We start from the raw sequence: 7222 nt of genomic DNA on the forward strand, positions 1-7222 counted from the left end.
AACAACGGGTGCTGGAGAGGATGTGGCAAAACAGTAACGCTTTTACACTGTTGGTAGGAGTATAAACTAGTATAAACTAGTTCAACCATTGTGGAAGACAGCGTGGCGATTCCTCAAGGATCTAGAACTAGAAATACCATTTGACCCAGCGATTCCATTACTGGGTATATACCCAAAAGATTATAAATCATGCTACTATAAAGACACATGCACACGTATGTTTATTGTGGCACTATTCACAATAGCAAAGACTTGGAACCAACCCAAATGTCCGTCAATGATAGACTGGATTAAGAAAATGTGGCACATAAACACCATGGAATACTATGTAGCCATAAAAAAGGATGTGTTCATGTCCTTTGTAGCAACATGAATGAAACTGGAAACCATCATTCTGAGCAAACTATCGCAAAGACAGAAAACCAAACACTGCGTGTTCTCATTCATAGGTGGGAATTGAACAATGAGAATACTTGGACACAGGGCGGGCAACATCACATACCAGGGCCTGTCATGGGGTGGGTAGAGGGGGGAGGGATAGCATTAGGAGAAATACCTAATGTAAATGACAAGTTAATGGGTGTGGCAAACAAACACAGCACGTCATGTATACATATGTAACAAGCCTGCACGTTGTGCACATGTACCCTAGAACTTAAAGTATATATATATACACTTTAAGTACATATATATACTATATATATAAAGTGTGTGTGTGTGTATGTATATATATAAGAGCTACTTTTAAGTAAAAGAATAATAATTAGTACTACTGAGAGCTTTTCACCTCAAAGCACTGCACATGCCTTAACCCCTTTGTGGTCTCATTGAGGTATGTGTTTGCTCTTAAAGACTTTTCACAGTTTCACAAGCAAAACTCAAATGATCCATTGTATCTAAGAAGTCAAGGGAACCCCTCTGGGAATAAAGAGCTGCCTAAGAATAATAGCAGGGCCACCATATGAGACATGGTGAAAGTCCCGGGCACAGTGTCTTGTGGATGGCAGATGCTGAATAAAGGCCCCATGTTTCCAATGCAGAGATCACAATAGGGCCTGGTTATGTCTTTGAGGCCTCAGCCCATGAGGCCCACCAGGTAACCAAGCACTGTTATCATGCACCATCAGCCTGAATGGAGCCACTTGCAAGTTATAACTTTATCTCTGCTCCTGATCATGTGAAAAATGGCAAACAACTTTGTTTAACCTCCATTCACTTTTTTCCCTCCTTGACTATAGTTGAAATCAATGTATTAGGCCATTCTTGCATTGCTATAAATAAATAGCTGAGACTGGGTAATTTATAAAGGAAAGAGGTTTAATTGGCTCACGGTCCTGCAGGCTGTTCAGGAGGCATCGTGCTGGCAACTGCTCAGTTTCTGGGGAATCCTCAGGGAGCTTTTATTCATGGTGGAAGGTGAAGTGGGAGCTGGCCCTTCACATGGTGAAAGCAAGAGCAAGAGAGAGAGAGTGAGGGTGGGGGTGCCACACACATTTAAATGATCAGATCTCATGAGAACTTACTCGCTATCTCCAGGACAGGACCAAGCCATGAGAAATCTGCCCCCATGACCTAAACATCTCCCACCAGGACCCATCTCCAACACTGGGGATTATATTTCAACATGAGGTTTGGGTGAGGACACATATCCAGATTATATCATTAACTAGATCCAAACAGCTTTTGCTGTCAATGACAATATTTATTTAATCCCTCCCCCATCCTTTTTTTTTGGAGACCGGGTCTCACTCTGTCATCCAGGCTGGAGTGCAGTGGCGCCATCACAGCTCTCTGTAACCTTTGCTTCCCAGACTCAAGCGATTCTCTAGTCTCAGGCTCCCAAGTAGCTGGGACTACAGGTGTGAGCCACCATGCTTGGCTGATGTGTGTGTGTGTGTGTATGTGTGTGTGTGTTTGTGTGTGTGTGGAAATGGGGTTTCACCAGGTTGACCAGGCTGGTCTTGAACTCCTGAGCTCAAAGCAGTCTGCCCACTTCGGCCTCCCAAATTGCTGGGATTACAGGTGTGAGCCACTCCACCTGGACTATTTAATCCTTTTTGTTTGTTTTTTTTTGAGACAGAGTTTCGCTCTTGTTGCCCAGGCTGGAGTGCAATGGTGTGGTCTCGGCTCACTGAAACCTCCGCCTCCCGGGTTCAAGCAATTCTCCTGCCTCGGCCTCCTGAGTAGCTGGGATTACAGGCATGCATCACCATGCCTGGCTAATTTTGTATTTTTAATAGAGTCAGGGTTTCCCCATATTGGTCAGGCTGGTCTGAAACTCCCAGCCTCAGGTGATCTGCCCGCCTTGGTCTCCCAAAATGCTGGGATTACAGGCATGAGCCACCTTGCCTGTCCTTATTGAATCCTTTTTATAGAACGATAATGCTTGAGACCTTCAGAAATGATCAAATGATGATTGCTGTACCTTCTTTTACATCTAGGTTAAACACTGTCCTGGGAACAACTCTAATTGAGGATGAAAGAAGAATAGAAAAGGGCAATATAACTTATGCTAGGTTATTAAAAATTAGTGGGAAGTAACCAAATATCTTGAATAATGTGTCTAAAATAGATCTCTATGGTTTTGCCCCAAACCTGCTCCTTCTCCAGTAGTTACCTCTTTTTAATATATGGTACTGGTATTCGCCCACTTACTCAAACCAAAAACTAGAGAGCCACCTTGGGCTCTTCCTCTCCCTTCACTCCCAAATTCAGTTCATCTGTAAGTCCTGTTAGTTTGTCTTCCAAAAAAATTCCCACATTCTTCCACTTTGCTGCTTCTTTTTTTGTCCACTGTGGTCCCCCGATCCAAGCCCCTGCCATCTGTCACATGATCAGCACAGTGACTTCTGACCAGCCTCCCCCTTTCCCCCTCACTACAGTCCATTTTCTCCATGGCAGCCAAATTTAAAACATAAATCAGATCACACGTGTCATACCCCTGCTTTAAAGCATCCTTTCTCACAGAACAAAATCCAAACTCCTTTTGGGGAACTTGGAGTGCCTACCTGATCTAGGCACCGTGCACCTGAAGCCCTTTTTCTCCCTGTCTCTCCCTTGCTTTATCTTCTGGCTTGTGGGCCCCCGGGGTCTGCAGATGCTCCTTGTGCATGGCAGGGTCTTCTCCAAGAACCTTCATGTGATTCCCCCAGTCACATTCAAGTCTGTCCAAATTCTTTCTCCCCAGCAAGGCTTTCCCTCACCGTCCTATCCAAAATTGCACCTTGCCCTTTGTCTCCTTTCCCTGTCTTCTTCTTCCATATAGCCCTCCTCACCCTGCAATTATGTTGTATCACTTAACTTGTTTGTTTCCGCCTGAACTGTCTCTGTCTCTAGAATGGAATCTCCCCAAGGAGGGATGCGGTCTTTCTTGTAACCTATTATGAGTTCAGCTCCCAGACCAATTCTTCACATATGAAAGGTACTCAAGGAATATTTATAGAATAAATTAATGGTCTCATCTTAATCTTTTCTTCTCCTATGAGAGAGAACATTTTGGGGGTGAGGATCAATGTTAGACATGATCAAGATCCCTAGAGAATAAGAAGTTATAATAACATGCGGCAGATGCAAGAAAAACCAAATTGCATTTTTGCCATGGATTGCTGTGGATATATCCAAGTGCTGGATATTTGGGCTGTAGATTTCTGTGACTCAGAGAGATGCTCACCCTGAAAGACACTGCGTTCAATCCCGTGGAGGCTCACTATAATCATTAAGTGCTTATCGCCCCCTTCAGGTGCTTATCTTCTTGAGAACAGAGACCGTGACTCATGTTATATTTTATTATAATGATTTGCAAATAGCAGGTAATACATAAATATTTGCTAAATTGAATGACATTGATCCTTTCCACATCTGGAATAAATTTTTAGGTTCTGGTGTGCGTGTGTGTGTGTGTGTGTGTGTGTGTGTGTGTGTGTTTACATTCAAAATATCTATTTTGAAGTGATCAGACCTGGGGGCCTTGTTACTTCTCCCTAAGTCGATTTATCACAGTTCCAATGAAAATACCACCAAATTTTTTATGGAGCCAAACAAATTAATACTAAAGTTCATATTTTAAAAATAAGCAAGAATAGTCGGGAAACCAATAAAAAAGAAAAACTTTTAGCAGGGAGTAGCCTGCCACATATTAAAATATTCTATAAAGCCCCTAATAATTAAAACATTTCCTATTCTTGGATAGGGTGACTCAGCAGCACAAAGATGTCAGTTGTTCAAGTCAATTTATTACCAACCATAATCCCAATAAAAATAGCAACGAGCTTTTTAAATGAAGCCATACAAGTTGATACTAAAGTTTATATGGAGAAACATTTAAAAATAGCCAGGGAAACATTTAAAAACACACAAAACTTTGAAGTAGACGAAACAGATATTAAAATATACTATAAAGCCTTTTATAATTAACACCCAGTGGTACTGTCTAATGCAGCAGAATTAAAAGCGCGGAAACAGAAAGAAACACATATGGTAACTGACTATGTGAAGAACTGGCACCTCAAACCATTGGGTCAAAGATACACTTTTATTATTATTTTTTAAAATCTACCAGTTATCCTCAAGTTCTACAATAAGCTTTTAAATAAATGGTTCTGGGACAGATGGTACATTTTGAAAAAGATAAAATTAAATTCATACGTCACACCATATTGAAGAATAAATTCAAGATAGGAATCTAAATGTAAAATGCAAAATCACACAAGTGCTAGAAGAAAACATGGGTGAGTTCTTTAACCTTGGTATGGAGAAAGCCTCAAAATCGAGAGGTAATAAAAGAAAAGGTTAATAAATTTGACTAGATTAAAAATAAAAACAATTTTGGGGGAGCATGGCTAAATACCCCACTATAAAGTCAAAAAACAGTGAGCACAAGCCAGGCGTGGTGGCTCATTCCTGTAATCCCTGCACTTTGGGAGGCCAAGGCAGGTGGAGCACTTGAGGTTAGGAGTTCGAGACCAGCCTGGCCAATGTGGTGAAACCTTGTCTCTACTAAAAACACAAAAAAATTAGCTGGATGTTGTGGTGGGTGCCTGTAATTCCAGCTACTGTAATCCAGCTGAGGCAGAAGAATTGCTTGAACCCGGGAGGTGGAGGTTGCAGTGAACCGAGATCTTGCCACTGCACTCCAGCCTCGGTGACAGAGTGAGACTCCATCTCAAAATTTAAAAATGAAAAAAAACCAGCTGGGCATGGCAGTGCATGCCTTTAGTCCCAGCTACTGGGGTGGCTGAGGTGGGAGGATTGCTTGAGCCCAGGAGGTTCAGCTTGCAGTGAACTGTGATTGTGCCACTGCACTCCAGCCTGAACAACAGAGTGAGACCCTGTTCCCCTCAAAAAGAAAAATAAAACACAGTAAGCAGTGAAATATATTACAGATAAAAGGATAATATTCTTAATATGTAAAGAACTCTAAATAAATGGAAGGACAAAGGATCAAAAGCCTGATTTTAAAAATGGGAAAACTACATTAATAAACAATTCTGAGAAGAAAAAGGCTGATTATGCCTGTAATCTCAGCACTTGGGGAGGCCGAGGTAGGTGGGTCACTTGAGCTCAGGAGTCTGAGACCAGCCTGGGCAACATGGCGATAACCCTGTCTCTGCAAAAAATACAAAAGTTAGCCAGATGTGGTGGCACACACCTGTGGTCCCAGCTACTCAGGAGGCTGTGTTGGGAGAATTGCTTGAACCAGGGAGGTGGAAGCTGCAGTGAGCTGAGATTACACCACTGCACTCCAGCCTGGGCAACACACAGACCCTGACTCAAAAAAAAAAAAAAAAAATTAGGGAGAGTTTCAAAGTGTTAGTTATATCAGAAGTAGACCATCTGTATCAGTCTCTGTCGGTGAACAGAAGACCCAAATAGGATAATTTAGAGGAATTTAATGAAGAATCAGGTTTAAGGGAAACTCACAAAGAATGGTGCAGTATCCTGAAGTTAGCAAGAACCAGGAGGACATTATTGATCTAGGCCTGAACTAATTTAGAGAGAATATGGTGTAGCTAAATGGAGAATGCTGCCTGGAGAAACAGAAAGCCAAACCACAATGACTCAGCTGGGATGAAGCTGGGGAATAAATCCAGCACCCTCACCCTCCCTTACCTCTTCCATGGAACTTCTGTTGTCATCCAGTGGCTGAAATCAACCAGAAGCCAACAGGGAAAGACCTGCTTCCTGAGACACAGAGCAGGTGAGGAAGGGACAAAGCATTACCCTAGAGAGATGAATGAAAACTATTCTGCACACCAACTGTTTCAAATGGTGTGCTTTATATGTGGAACTGAGAGTCTCCAAATGATCACAAGACACCACTGTGTAGAAGACAAGGAACTAGAGGACGCCTCCTTTTAAGAGTGGGTTTAAGCAGGAGTTAAATAATATCTGAATTGGCCAGGCACAGTGGCTCATGCCTGTAATCCCGGCACTTTGGGAACACAAGGCCGGAGGATCACTTGAGGCCAAGAGTTCAAGACCACCCTGGGCAACATAGCAAGACCATCTCTCAATAATAATAATAATAATAATAATAATAATATTGATGATGTTTTGGCTAGGCATCGTGGCTCACGTCTGTAATCCCAGCACTTTGGTAGGCCGAGGCGGGTAGATCACGAGGTCAGGAACTCAAAACCAGCCTGGCCAAGATGGTGAAACCCCGTCTCTACCAAAACTACAATAATTAGCCAGGTGCAGTGGCAGGTGCCTGTAATCCCAGCTACTTGGGAGGCTGAGGCAGGAGAATCGTTTGAACCTGGGCGAAAGAGGTTGTAGTGAGCTGAGATCGCGCCACTGCACTCCACCCTGGGCAACAAACTGAGACTCCCTCTCAATAATAATAATAATGTTTTATAATCTATGTTATCACAAAGCTTTACCATATTATTATAACCGTAGTAAAATAGGTGAATAGTAATAGATGAAAGACAACTACACCTTCTTTGACACTGCTCGCATTGAGAAAGGGGACCTACGTCTCCTCTCCTTGAGTCTGACTGCTTTGACCAGTGGAATATCCGAGGAGTGGCGCTGTGCTGGTTTCCAAGCTTGGCTGTAAGAGACTGGCAGCTTCCAGTTCCTGTCTGAGGACATTGGCTGGAGCCCCGAGCTTCCCCGTGAGAGTCTGACTCCCCAGAGGCTGCCACCGAATAAGGAAGCCTGAGGTAGCTGCAGGAAGAAACTCTGTGGAAAGGCGGGTGGGGAGGGACAGAGAGACCGA

The sequence above is a fragment of the Macaca nemestrina genome, chromosome 11 (assembly GCF_043159975.1).
Source record: "Macaca nemestrina isolate mMacNem1 chromosome 11, mMacNem.hap1, whole genome shotgun sequence".
NCBI classification, from domain to species: domain Eukaryota; kingdom Metazoa; phylum Chordata; class Mammalia; order Primates; family Cercopithecidae; genus Macaca; species Macaca nemestrina.